General features: G+C 39.8%; 1 protein-coding gene across 1 annotated transcript in view; it reads right to left on the reverse strand.

The window, feature by feature from the left end:
* The window catches only part of fam149a.L (family with sequence similarity 149 member A L homeolog), a 65,106-nt gene that overhangs the window by 26,143 nt on the left and 24,942 nt on the right, over positions 1-14,021 (reverse strand). The window lies entirely within an intron of this gene.

A 14,021-nucleotide genomic window follows, 5' to 3' on the forward strand; every position in this document is an offset into this window, starting at 1 on the left:
CAGAAATCGAGTGCATTAGCGCAGGCGATTCTTCGTTCAAGCAGGTGGAAGGCAGTTTAGTCGCAAGGCGACTAAATCTCCCCGAATCTGCCCCAACCCTAAGGGCTATTCCACACGGGGAGATAGCCACGCGTTTGCGGTCGCGGCGACAAAGCGCCGCGCCAGTCGCCGCGACCGGCGCAGGCGACAGTTTTGTATGGGCGCCTATGTAAAAACGCCTGTGCTAACCACACGAGGCGATGCGCTTTTCAACAGTCGCCTGAAAATGCCTCGCCAGGCTTTTTCAGGCGACTGTTGAAAAGCGCATCGCCTCGTGTGGTTAGCACAGGCGTTTTTACATAGGCGCCCATACAAAACTGTCGCCTGCGCCGGTCGCGGCGACTGGCGCGGCGCTTTGTCGCCGCGACCGCAAACGCGTGGCTATCTCCCCGTGTGGACTAGCCCTAAGGCAGCCAATCAGAAATGAGCTTTGTTTATTTTAGCACACAGAGAATAAAAGCAGATGTCTAGTTAGTATACAGTATATAGAGTACTAATGTGACCCTAATTAACTACATATGATTCCCCTGAAAAGGTTTTAGCCTCTTGTCATATGTATCTTGTCTACATAGTGAAGCTTTTCATATATATATACATATGACATGGTATGGCAAGATGTCCGACTCCAGCTGAGTTACCCAGCCAGCAGTCAAGAGTTGGGGCAATTTAGAAAGGTGTTTTCGTGGGACAGTGGCAAACGTAACAATGTAACTCACAGCCCAACTTTGTACCAAGTTGGTATCAACGCTGAAGATAAACCACAACTCCGATCTTGGAGACTTGGGCCTACTCAGCATCTAAACATATTAGGGATGCACCGAATCCACTAAAGAGAGTCGTGTGCACATCACATGGCTAAAGAATTTTTGTTTTGTCACAAAAAATCACTAGATTTTAAGGATTTGGATGCGGTTCAGCCAGGCAGGAATCCTGCTAAAAGGGCCAAATCCTGACTGAATACCGAATCGAATCCTGGATTCAGTGCATCCCTAAAATATATTAAATATACTAAACACACCAAATAAAGGCTATATTCCCATAGGTCCGGTAAGTTGCCTTATAACAAGTGATTCAATGGAGCTTTAGATTTGGAGAACCTTGTTCCATGGATGTTTACATAGTTACATAGACCTTCTTTACTCACCATTGTCATCTACCCTGCAAAGATGAGCACTGCCAGCAGGCACTACCCATTAATTATTGAAGGTAGTACTCTTATATAAAAGCTGGCAGTGTTCTCATTAATTTATAGATGTTCTGAACAAGAAATTCATTATCAGACACTAAGATTCCTTGGATTTTGATATATTTTAGCTTGAATTTCCTTTCTTAAAGGGGTCGTTCACCTTCCAACACTTTTTTCAGTTCAGTTGGTTTCAGATAGTTCACCAGAAATAAATATTTTGTCCACTTCCAATTATTTCCAATGTTCTTCTAATATTGAAGTGTAAATCTAATTTTTCACCTTTCTAATACAACTCTGGGAGACGGGGTTGCCGACGCTCTACACTACACTATTCTAACTTGTTACATTTAGTTGATACATTTCTTATCTTTGTCCCTGCTGAGCAGAATCTGAGTTTCTTTAAAGGCAGCTGTTACAATTGATATAAAAGTTGTTAATACTCCAGAGATGCTGCTGAGAGATGTATCAACTAATATAACAGTTTGGAGACTGCGCCTGAATTACTGAGCTGCCAGACTGAAACATCACAGACTGGAACATTAAACTTCAAACTAATATTTTGGAAAAACGGTATAAAATAAAAAATGGAAAGTAACAGAAAAAAGTTTTTATTTCTGGAGAACAATATGAAAACAACTCAACAACTCAAGTGTTTGGAAGGTGAACAACCCCTTTAATGCCACCTCATATCAAATTTTGGACTTAGCTTTTTCCATCTTTGCTCTTCTTTCCTCTTCCTTTTAGTCTCTTTTTACCCTTTACCTTTCTATTCTGCTTTTCCCATTATATGTAGGTAGCACTTATCAAGTAAAATTCCTCTTGCCATGTAACATACCCCAAGTTAGGCAGGAGATTCCCATTCTATATCACTAATTGGGTAGCAGAAGACAGATGCACTCTGCAACTTGGCAGGTAAGACACTATGGGCGAAATTTACTAAAGGGCGAAGTGACAAAAATGACATCATTTCGGAACATTGTGATTAACTAACGGGCACTGGCGTAACTTCGCTAGTGAAGGAGATAGACTCTAGCGGTATTTCTCTCCCTGACGCCAGACAAAGTTGCGCTCTGGCGAATGAATGTAATTACGCTAATTCACCAAGGTCGAGATTTGACTGTACGTTACCTCTTGCACCAGACTTGCCTTCACCAGCTCAGACCAGGCAAAGTGCAATAGAGTAGATAGGAGTTCCTCAAAAAATAGTTGAACATTTTTCTAAGTTCCAAAAAACGCTGGCATCTTTTACTTTTTACAGGGTGATGGGCTGCAAAAGATCGTAATTTTTTGGGGGGTACCCGGCTTCCCCCCTACATTTCCTAACATATGGCACATAAACTATACACTGGGCTCATGTGTAGAGCAATAGAACAACTCAATTTTATTTTATTAAGGTTCTCTGGGCTTGTGTTGTGTAATGTATTGGCTGCAACATATACGTCCATTTAACTTTAACTTCCCAGCGTATGCAAATTAGCCAACGTTACCGTAACTTCGCTTTGCTTGCCGCAGTAACGCTAACGCAACTTCGCAAACATTCGGCGCCCTGGATGCAACTTTGGATTCTAGTGAATTAGGGTTGTCCTAGCGAATCTACGCCTGGTGAACTGTTGCGATGTCAGCGATGCAGTCGCTGCCGCAATTTCGGAGGTAAGTAAATTTGCCCCTATATATTAAAGGGATATTGTCATGGAAAAACATGTTTTCTTCAATCAGTTAATAGTGCTGCTCCAGCAGAATTCTGTACTGAAATCCAATTCTCAAAAGAGCAAACAGATTTTTTTATATTCAAGTTTGAAATCTGACATGGGGCTAGACATATTGTCAGTTTCTCAGCTGCCCCAGTCACGTGACTTGTGCCAGCACTTTAGGATGGAATTGCTTTCTGGCAGGCTGTTATTTCTCCTACTTAATGTAACTGAATGTGTCTCAGTGGGACTTGGCTTTTACTATTGATTGTGGTTTAAAATCTACCCGGCAGCTGTTATCTTGTGTTAGGGAGCTGTTATCTGGTTACCTTCCCATTGTTCTTTTGTTTTGCTGCTGAGGGGGGGGGGAGGAAGGGGGTGATATCACTCCAACTTGCAGTACAGCAGTAAAGAGTGACTGAAGTTTATCAGAGAACAAGTCATATGACTGGGGGCAGCTGGGAAAAATACAATATGTCTAGCCCCGTGTCAGATTTCAAAATTGAATATAAAAAAAAATCTGCTTGCTCTTTTGAAAAATGGATTTCATTGCAGAATTCTGCTGGCGCAGCACTATTAACTGATGTGTTTTGAAAAAAACATGTTTTCCCATGACAGAATCCCTTTAAGACGCAAAGTTTGGAAATACTCGAATTGATTGAGTTAATGATGAAAAAAACACACAGACAAAAAATAAAATTCATGAAGGCAAAAAACATATTCTAATGGTTCAAGAGACCTCTGCCATTGACTTTTACATGACCTCGACAGGTTTTAGCAGCTTTGGGGTATAATAAATCTCAAACAATTTGAGGGTTTTTTTTTCCGAAACTACCCTAGAAAAAGTCAAATTTTTCAGGGAAAACACAACTCAACCTTTAATTAATAACCCCCTTAGTGTGACATTACACCAGTCAAATAAAATTGACAGATACAGGTGTTCTCTGAATTCTTCAAAATAACATTTCAGTAAGATGCCCTTTGGGTTTAATGTAGTAAATGTTCAAAGAATTTGCTTGTGAAGGCAAAATCTTGTAATAAATAAATAAATAAAGCATTTTAGTAACACCGCAGATCTGGCAGCAGCCTTCGGGCCTAAACCAACCAGCTCTGGTACCACATTAACCTTGCTGGCTCAATAATTAACAATCAGCTTATCTTTTAGTGAATCTATCAGGGAAATTGTTTACAGAGGGCAAGTTGCTGTATAATAAGCAATTATTTGGTCAAACACCCTGTTTTATTAACTTTATTTAATTGCTAAAACTACAAGCTATAGCTCCTCTCTGATATTTATTGTACAGATCAGAAATGGCAAATATCACATGGCCCTTCGCCTGTAGCCATTGGTGGGCGGCATTTGCTCCTAAAGGTATTGAAGTCAGCTGGACTGTACCTGTTATACCAGGCAGTTGTTTGGAAAATAGTATGCAAGATAAATTTATAGCAAGGATTATAGGCCCAGCAGGTAAACCAATAAAGCCTTAAGCTGTCTAAATACATAGCTCCCACATGAGAAGATATAGAAGAGGCAGATGTTATTATAAATGCTAATGTTGTGCATGTTACTTTACTGTTTATGAACCATAACTAACCATTATCCAGAAACCCGTTATCCATAAATCTCTGAATTACAGTAAGGTCATTTCCAAATAGACCCCATTTAATTTAAATAATTCAAAATTTTAAAACCAATTTGCTTTTACTCTTTACAGGTATGGGACCTGTTATCCAGAATGTTTGGGACCTGGGGTTTTCTAATCAACGGGTCTTTGAATAATTTGGTTCTTCATACCTGCTAGTAAATCATGTAAATATTAAATAAACCCAATATGCTGGTTTTGCTTCCAAAAAGGATTAATTATATCTTAGTTGGGAACAAGTACAAACTACTGTTTTATTATTACAGAGAAAAAGGGAAATCATTTTTAAAAATGGATAAATTATGGATTATGGATAAAATGGAGTCTATGGGAGAAGGCCTTTCCGTAATTCAGAGCTTTCTAGAAAACGTATTTCCGGATAACGGATTCCACACCTGTAGTAACAAGACAGTACCTTGTACTTTATCCCAACTTAGATATATTTAATCCTTATTGGTGAGTAATTCTTTAAATGATTTTTTAGTAGACGTAAGGTAAGACTTCTTGTATGGATAACACCAGTTCCTGAGCATTCTGGATAACAGGTCCCACACCTGTACCAGCACAAAATCAGATTAAATACATGATAAATCAATACATGAGAAATATGAATAGTCATCAAATAGAAGTCTTCAGTGGCATAACTAAAGAAGTCTGGTATGCGCACCCAAGCCCCCTCCCTCTGAACTTGTGCCCCTCACACTGCACACACTCTTGCGCTCAAATTCTCCAGCCATCCGATCTGCAAATTACCTTTTCCATGGCTCCGGTGGGCCCCAAGAGGGTGCGGGCCCTGGTGCAATCCTCCGCACCCTTGGTAGTTACGCAACTTACGGGGGAATGTAATTAAAGTCGCAAAGAGCAAAACAATTCGCACTAATAAGACTAAAAATCCACATCTCGCAATGCAATATTGTTCCTTAAACTGTTATTACATTGCGAATTTTAATTGCGCATTGCGAATTTTAACTCTTGAGAAGGGTCATAATCTTTTGGAGCAAACATAACGACTTACTCATTAAGAAGTTTTATTACATTGACTGCGCATTGGCGCAAACTATAAAAAAAATTCAGTTTCCGGGTTCGCAAAGCTATATTAAATACGCCCAAAGCAAAATTTGTTCACGCAAAGGCCTAAATTTTCACATTGGGAATAGTTTTTCCGTTAGCGACTTTTATTAAATTTCCCGGTAAGAGTCTTATAGGTGTGACATCACTCATTAATTAGAATTTATTCTAAATAAAGTTTACTTAGGGAATAATGTATCCATACTGTAACTTATACGGAAATGCGTTCATGACCATAAAAACATCACAAGACACCTTCACGTCTACACCAGTCATGGAACTTTAATATTATTATATTTAACATGTATTATTTCTTCCTCAAAGGTGGCGGTAACCCCAAAAGTAGGTGAAACATATTTGCACCTAAAGAATCACATGTAAACATCATTTTAAGAACTGGAAATGGCAGCAAGCCCCACTGCAATTGCAATGCTGCCACTCACGCCCGCCAACAATGCTGGAATTATGGGAGAGAACATTGTATTATGGGTAAAAAACATGATGACTTACATCCGAAATTATACTTTGGCCACCGTACTTGCTCTTGTTGCTCCCGTTGTGTTAATAAAAAAACACCCTAATCTAATTATTATAAGGGATAAAATTAGAGGTCAGTCCATATATTGCCAAACTGATAACATCACCGATTGTAACTGATGATATCACAAAAATTGTGCAGAATAAATGATTTTCGTTATTAATACTGATGTTTCAAATATTCCACTAAATAAAGTCTAAGCTGAAAGATGTGAGTTAGAGAGTTGGACTTTGGAGTTCAGGTAAAACATTCTGAAAGAAGTGCAGCAACGGCTGGCGCCAGGGATTACTGATAAGAATACTATTGGTTTCCAAGGGCTTAAATATTTTAACAATTAATGGAGGCTAGATTCTGCTATTAATTAGAAAGCTATAAACAACTCCGCATCAACAAAGGTGAGACATGGAAGGCATTAAGGCGTCCAGATGTTCCACTTTTGTTTCTACAATAAAGTCAGATTAAGTAACGTCTCCAGAATGTAAGGCAATATTCATTTGTGATGTAATTTTAATGAGTTCATATGAAGAATAAGATCGTTGATGTAATCGTTTAAGCAGCAGTTTTACACCACGCCTTTGTTTACAGCTTCTGTAAGCACCATTTTTAATGTTTTCTGGAGTTATGAGTTATTTGCTGTGTGCTCAAGAGCTTGCACTCAAGTTACAAGGCCAGCGCATACAATAAATTGAATAGAATTTAGAAGTTCAGACTTGAATCCAATAGCTTGGCTTTGCCTTAACTTCCACCAGTGTGAGCACAAAGTGTGCACAAGAAAGAAATTTTGCACCCACAGCCTACTAGAAACCTTCTGATTTATAGACTGACCAAAATGAATTGCTGATTCGTTGCTGTTGGTAACTTCATTAGTGCAATTTAGCACTTACATAAGTAAATCAGCTCATTGTCTTTATTAGGGTTATTTATCCCATAAAGGCACCTATAACATCAACTAGCACTCCTGTTGGAGGTAAAGAACCGCTAGCAGCTGTTAGATCTGTCACCTTGTGATATATACAGGTATGGGACCTGTTATCCAGAATGCTCAGGACCTTGGGTTTTCCATTTAACGTTTCTTTCTGTAATTTGGATCTTCATACCTTTTGTCCACTAGAAAGTCATTTAAACATTCATAAACCCAATAGTCTGACTTTGCCTCCAAAAAGGATTAATTATATCTTATTTGGGACCAAGTACAAGGTACTGTTGTATTATTAAATAGAAAAAGGAAATATTTAAAATGGAGTCTATGGTAGATGGCCTACCTGTAACTCTGACCTTTCTAGATAACAGGTTTGCAGATAACAAATCCCATATCTGTATATAGATTCATGTTCATTACTATATATATATATATATATATATATATATATATATATATATATATATATATATATATATATATATATAAAAGATGACCATAGATGTAAAGATCTGTAAAAGATCTATTCTTTATCGCGAGACCAAGATTATTTTGCAACGATTGTTTAAATGTACGATGAGTCCATCAACTAAAAAGACCATTTCAGCCGATATTGCCAGGAAAACAAAGGGTAGCTGCCTGCTTGGCCCTGCAAACATAGATAGTTTGCACTGGGACTGAGAAAGATTTTTTAACCTGGTCAATCAATTTTCCGACAGATGTCGGACGAAAAATCGTATCATGTACGGTCGTTCGAATCCCACTAACTTCACAGTTATTTGACAGATTGGTCGGATTTCGCAAAGAAAAATCTTTGCGTCTATGGGGATCTTAACTTAAGTATGGGAATCAACTACTTTGGCACACCCTAGGGTGTCATCACCGATATTGACTCCAGGACTCTGTTTTATAACCTTGGGTCCCCATATGCAGTTGGACTACAACTCCCAGAATTCTTCAACATATAATGACATGTAGTAGTGGTCCAACAACATCCGGAATAATAAAGAGGACCCTGGTGTATTCAGAGCAAAGCCACAAACATGTAAATAATGACTGTAGGAACATCAGCGCATCCTTACACACTCATTGTGGCTTATAGGCCAAACTTGCCTTTATTCTGAGCATAAATTAATAAGCTTATCTCAGACATGCTACAATTCTAAATCCTTACTGTTTTCCCCCAAATGGTTAAGTCAAAGGTCTGGCTGTCAGTTTAGGCAAGTGTCACATGATGAGTGTACAATAGAGTGTGGAATAAAAAGTGCAGCAAAGACAAAGGTGCACAGTCAGCCCGGCAGCACCCAGCATGATCATGGCACAGGGGAGGAAGGTGTCTGGGTGTCAGTGAGGGACTGATGGTACTACTTACCCAATGATCACAAGCTCTGCGTGTGTGTCTGAGATAAGAGGCTGATGCTTCTGACGCTGCGGCTGTTGCAGAGATCTGTGCTTCAGTCTCCAAGCCGTGGAGGGATGTGCAGTTATAGGCATGGATGGCAGCAGGTTCCAGCGCAGCCACAATGGAAACGATTTCGTTCCCCGCAGCAGCGGTTCATTTTCCTCCTCCCTTAGATCACAGTCCCGCACTGCAGTCTGCAGCACACTATCCAGGCGAGACGTCACGCTACAGACATCAGCAGCAAAAACTAATCCCCTCTCTCCCTCAACAGGTTAATGAGTCCTGCCCGCCCTTATCCGAATGGGCGCTGGTCGGAATAGGAGTGAAGAAGGGGGGGAGTGAGGTGTTTGTTATTAAAGGAGGGGGACACGCACCTGAGGCTGATATAGAAAACAAAGCAGCGTGCTCCTTCTATGTCTGCTCGTCAGTTACAGCGCAACATACTCCTTTATGTTTAGCAATAGTGGGAAATGCACGGGATTAGCGGTCTGTTCTATTTTTACACATTAATCCCCCCCTGTCAGTGAGGCGCGCTCATTCCTCCTGCTTTATATATATCGCGCGCGCTGCGCCTCACACAACTGGGTCTCTTGTTGTTCATCCGCCCTCCCGCCCTTGCTGGGCTCCTGTCAATATACGTTTATATCATTAGTGCCCCCTCCGTTACTGAGGACACCATCACCTTGGTATTAAGCCGTCCTTCATGTGCACAAATAAAACATTTAAATATTTTTTGTCTTGATTGTTTTATTTCTGAGTTGTTAGAAGTACAATGGGAATTCGGACTGGCCCACTGGGATACCAGGAAAACTCCCGGTGGGCCCAGGTGGGCCTCTTGCTTCTAACCATTTAGCCTATTTCATGGTCATTCCCTATTTCTTTATGGGAACAAAGAGGTTTAATAATGGAAGAACAGAGTATAGTAAGTAGAGAAAGGAGAATATGAGAATAAAGAGGTTGAGTGAGGAGAGGAGGTTTAATAGTTTGGAAAGTGGGCGTTCAGCCTAAGGTTTTCTGGTGGGCCCCTGGTATCCCAGTCAGTAACGGTAGTTCCGCCACTGATCCCAGTCCGACACTGGGTATAATCCTGCTTTCTGACCCTCTTTCCCAGACTTTGCTGTTTCATTATTGCGGGAATATGTTGGTACTGTATGGATACAGGAGAATACAATGGGAAACTTTACCACCTCTGAGGCAAGTGTAGGTAGGGCCATAGACGTTACAATTACAATATTTCCAGGAAAGACCTTTCGTTTCAATACACAGGTGTAGAGCTGAATCATCAAATATAAAGGTAGATATACATATAGAAACAATAGAATTCTACCTGTATCTGACAATTCAGCACTAACAGTGGTCGATGTTTGGGTGCCTTCAAAGCTGCCCGATCAAAATTTTCCAGCCAACCCAATCTATGATCCAAGGGGGTTATGTAATAAAAGGCATTACGTTTGCCCAGGAGCAGTAACCCATAGCAACCAATCAGCAGGTAGAATTTACTGGACATCTGTTAAAAAGCAAACATCTTATTGGTTGCTATGGGTTACTGCTACTGGGCAAACTTAGCGACCTTTAATTTCATGGGGGGCCGATATCAGTCGTCTCGTCTACCACCATACATGCACCAAATATCGTATAAAAATTAGTTTTGTACGATATTATTGGTGTTTCTCTGGCCACCTTTAAACAAGTGCAATAAAAAGGTGCAATTTGCACACTGCCTTTGCTACAGACCTGCAGCTGCCCTGAACACCGTGTTTGTCAACCAGGCCCAGACTGGCAATCTGTAAATTCTGGGACATTCCAGAGGATTCAGTAAGATGCCATAGACAGTCCTGCTTTTACACTGGTAGGGACAGTTTAGGCCTCTGTGTGCCGGGGCCTATTTTATTTGCAGTTCACACCTGTAAAATGGCAGCATTATATTTGTAAGGGGCAGAAGAAGGGCCAGATTTAAAAACTGTAAATGCCAGAGGGACTGCTGTAAAATGCAGCTGCCCGATTCAACCCCCCTCTCCCGCTCTGCAGGAGCAGGTACTCGCTATTGCACTTGCGGCGCGAGCAGAGACGTTTTTTCGTTTTAAGAAACAGAAACTAGGCTCTTAGGGGTAGATTTATCAAAATGTGATTAATCTGCAGAAAAATTCACTCACTTCCTATCCATTCCTGTTGAATTTTTAGAATTGTATTTATCAACACATGAATGTAAGAGTTTTAATAAATACAATTCTAAAAATCCAGTAGAAATGAATAGGAAGGAATTGTGTCAAGTGAAGGGGGTCCCAGTGTAGGAATCATTTAAAGAAAGAGAATGCAGAAAAAAAATACTAAGTATATTAATTATTAAGTATTTATAGTGGGCAAAGTGATGCTTTTCATTACCAAGTACAAAGCTGTTAACCCTCCCTATTTTTTCGTGAGTTACCAGATTTTGCTATCTGTCATCAATTCTCTCATCTTTCTTACACATTCCCCCGATTTCTAATGATTTTCCACAATTTGCAGGCAAAAATGTGATGCGCACAGAACATTGCAGTGACTTTAGCAGAGCAATGTGCAGTTTCTGTGGCTTCAGGAGAGGTTGTGTGCTTGGACATGTCATCACTTCTGATTAAGTCACATCGCTGACGTCACAAACGCTGAGGCATTTCGGCGGCACGCTTCTGCATGCAGCAAATCCCTCGAACCCGCCATGTGGAAAATTGACAGCTCTGTGAGTATTGTGCTCTACCTTCTTAGATTGAACAGTCAGTAGTGAGGGTCAGTGATAAACTTCTGGGAGAAGAACTTCCTTGTACTTTTTATAATAATTTATTCCTTTTACCCCTGTATGTTGTGATCAAAAATCATGCTTCCCATATTCTCAGTTAGCAGGGTACACCCTATAAGGAGCCTATGTATGCAGTGGGTAATAACCCTTTGCCCCTGAGTAGATTGGGTGAGTAGATTAACAAAAATGTCAAAATAGAACATATGATCCAAGACTACCATGTTCTGCTACACTCATGATTGCCCCAAAATCTTCCTAAACCCCTGTAAGCTCCCTCTCTAGCATCTGCTTAGGTCCCCTCCCCTGACTGGGATCAGGCCCCCGACAAGACTCCTGCTGGACTTCCCTTCAGCCTGAAGGCTCTGATAACATCATATATTCCTCAGATGCTTAACTGCTCAACTGAACCTAGATTCATCTATACCCCAGCCAGCCTAAACCCACCCCACATCCCCATAACCTTTCACTTCTAAATTCTGGACTATACAGTAAAAGTAAGAAGTTGCATTGTGGACTCTTCTTGATTTTAAGAGTTTTATAAGAATTTAGCATTATGTGCACAGACTTTAATTGTAGGGTTCATGTCAGAATACCGAAAAGAAAACAACTTTTAGCAAACCTTTGCGCACTGCATATATTAGGAGACAGTGCAAGTGTAAGTAGCTATATAAACAACATAGATCCAATTGCTGTCCCATGAAGCTGCAGCGTGATTCCTAATAGTAATATAATTTTATATCTTGGTGGGATCATCCCTAATGAGATAAAAATCATTGATATTAGAATTTTATTGTTATGATGATAGCACACTATCATCACTATAATCTTGTGTACAAATACAAAAGAAATGTAAACCCTTGAAAAAATGTATTTAATATTTCTCATAGTGATCTTCTGAGCAGTTTTCCAATTTACATACATTTTTTTTAGTCTTCAAGATATTAGTAGTTTTTACTTGCTAATATACACCCGCCTGTTCATATTGGCTTACTGGACACAGTAGGTTAGTGAGAAGAGGAAGGTTATGTGATGCGACTGCTGACTATAACTTCATCTAAAATGAACAGCAGGTGGCACTGTTGTTGCAAATTCATTATATTTGTATAGGTATTGGACCTGTTATCCAGAATGCTCAGGGACCTGGGGGTTTCCAGATAACGGTTCTTTCCATAATTTGGATCTTCATACCTTAAGTCTACTAGAAATTAATGTAAACATTAAATAAATCAACATAGTCTGGTTTTTCTTCCAATAAAGATTAATTATAACTTAGTTTGGATCAAGTACAGGGTACTGTTTAATTATTGCAGAGAAAAAGGGAATCATTTTTAGAAATTTGGATTATTTGGATAAACTGGAGTCTACGGGAGACAGCCTTTCCGTAATTCTGAGCTTTCTGTATAACGGGTATATGGATAACCGATCCCTTAACTGCAGTATTAAAACTGCTAATGACTTCTTGAAAACTAGAAAAGTATTAAAAATGTAAATGTAATATAATGTAAATTTTATATGAATATTTTTCATTTTATTCCACTGTCATTATAATACAGAAAGTGTCAGGAGAGCACAATTAAGGATAAAGCTAATTGGCATAATGTTCTGTAGAATGCCTAAAGGGAATACTGCGGATGTGTTAGCGGAAAATATTGATTTCCTTTATCTGTGCAGTTGGTGTCCACACTTTTTGTTTATCATACAACATATACCCATAAAACATGTCACACTTCTATGGGATCCTGTTAAAGAGAAAATGTAAACTGGATTTCAATTACATATTTGGGACCTGTTATCCAGAATGCTCGGGACCTGGGGTTTTCCGGATAATGGGTCTGTCCATAATTTGGACCTTAAATCAACTTGAAAATGATGTTTCACCACAGGAGCTGATGGAGAAACTAGCAAAAAGTATTTATCTGTATATGTGATCTAGTGATGGTGGAATTTGTCCCAAAATTCGCAAAATGGCAAAACGAAAATTTTGATGCCCGCAATTCTGACGATTGCATAAATTTTGACACTGATGTTAAAGTCAATGGGCCTCTGAATAATGTTGATGCCCGACGGTTTTGACGCAAGCGACTTTTCCGTCACGAATCCAAATTTTCGAATTTTCGCCGGTGGCAAAACACAGAAATTCACAGCAAATTTGCGCCTGACGAATTTATTCGCCCATCACTAATGGGAACAAGTAGCTACAATACTGCTCAATTTATGGTCATCTTAAACCAATAATGTCTGCTTCTGCTGCCAAGCACTATTGTAAGTCACCCCTATTGTAAGTACTTAAAGTGATAGTATTATATTATGTCTAGGGATGCACCGAATCCACTATTTTGGATTCGGCCAAACCCCTGAATCCTTCATTCGGCCGAATACCGAACCGAATCCTAATTTGCATATGCAAATTAGGGGTGGGCAGGGGAAAACATTTTTTACTTCCTTGTTTTGTGACAAAAAGCCACTTGATTTCCCTCCCCGCCCCTAATTTACATGTGCAAATTAGGATTCGGAATCGGTTCGGCTGGGAATAAGGATTCGGTCAAATCCTGCTGAAAAAGGCAAAATCTTGGCCGAATCTCGAACAGAATCCTGGATCCGGTGCATCCCTAATTATGTCTGGAGGGTTCAGGATCAAAGTGCTTCAGTTGTCAATTGTCAGAGGGAAATTGGGAAAAGGTTGCTTATACAAAGAATGTGGAACACAGGATGATCTACTAGATAAAGTGTTCCAATTCATATGGGTGCCATGGAGCCTTGTGTTCGTA

The sequence above is a fragment of the Xenopus laevis genome, chromosome 1L (assembly GCF_017654675.1).
Source record: "Xenopus laevis strain J_2021 chromosome 1L, Xenopus_laevis_v10.1, whole genome shotgun sequence".
In the NCBI taxonomy this organism is placed as follows: domain Eukaryota; kingdom Metazoa; phylum Chordata; class Amphibia; order Anura; family Pipidae; genus Xenopus; species Xenopus laevis.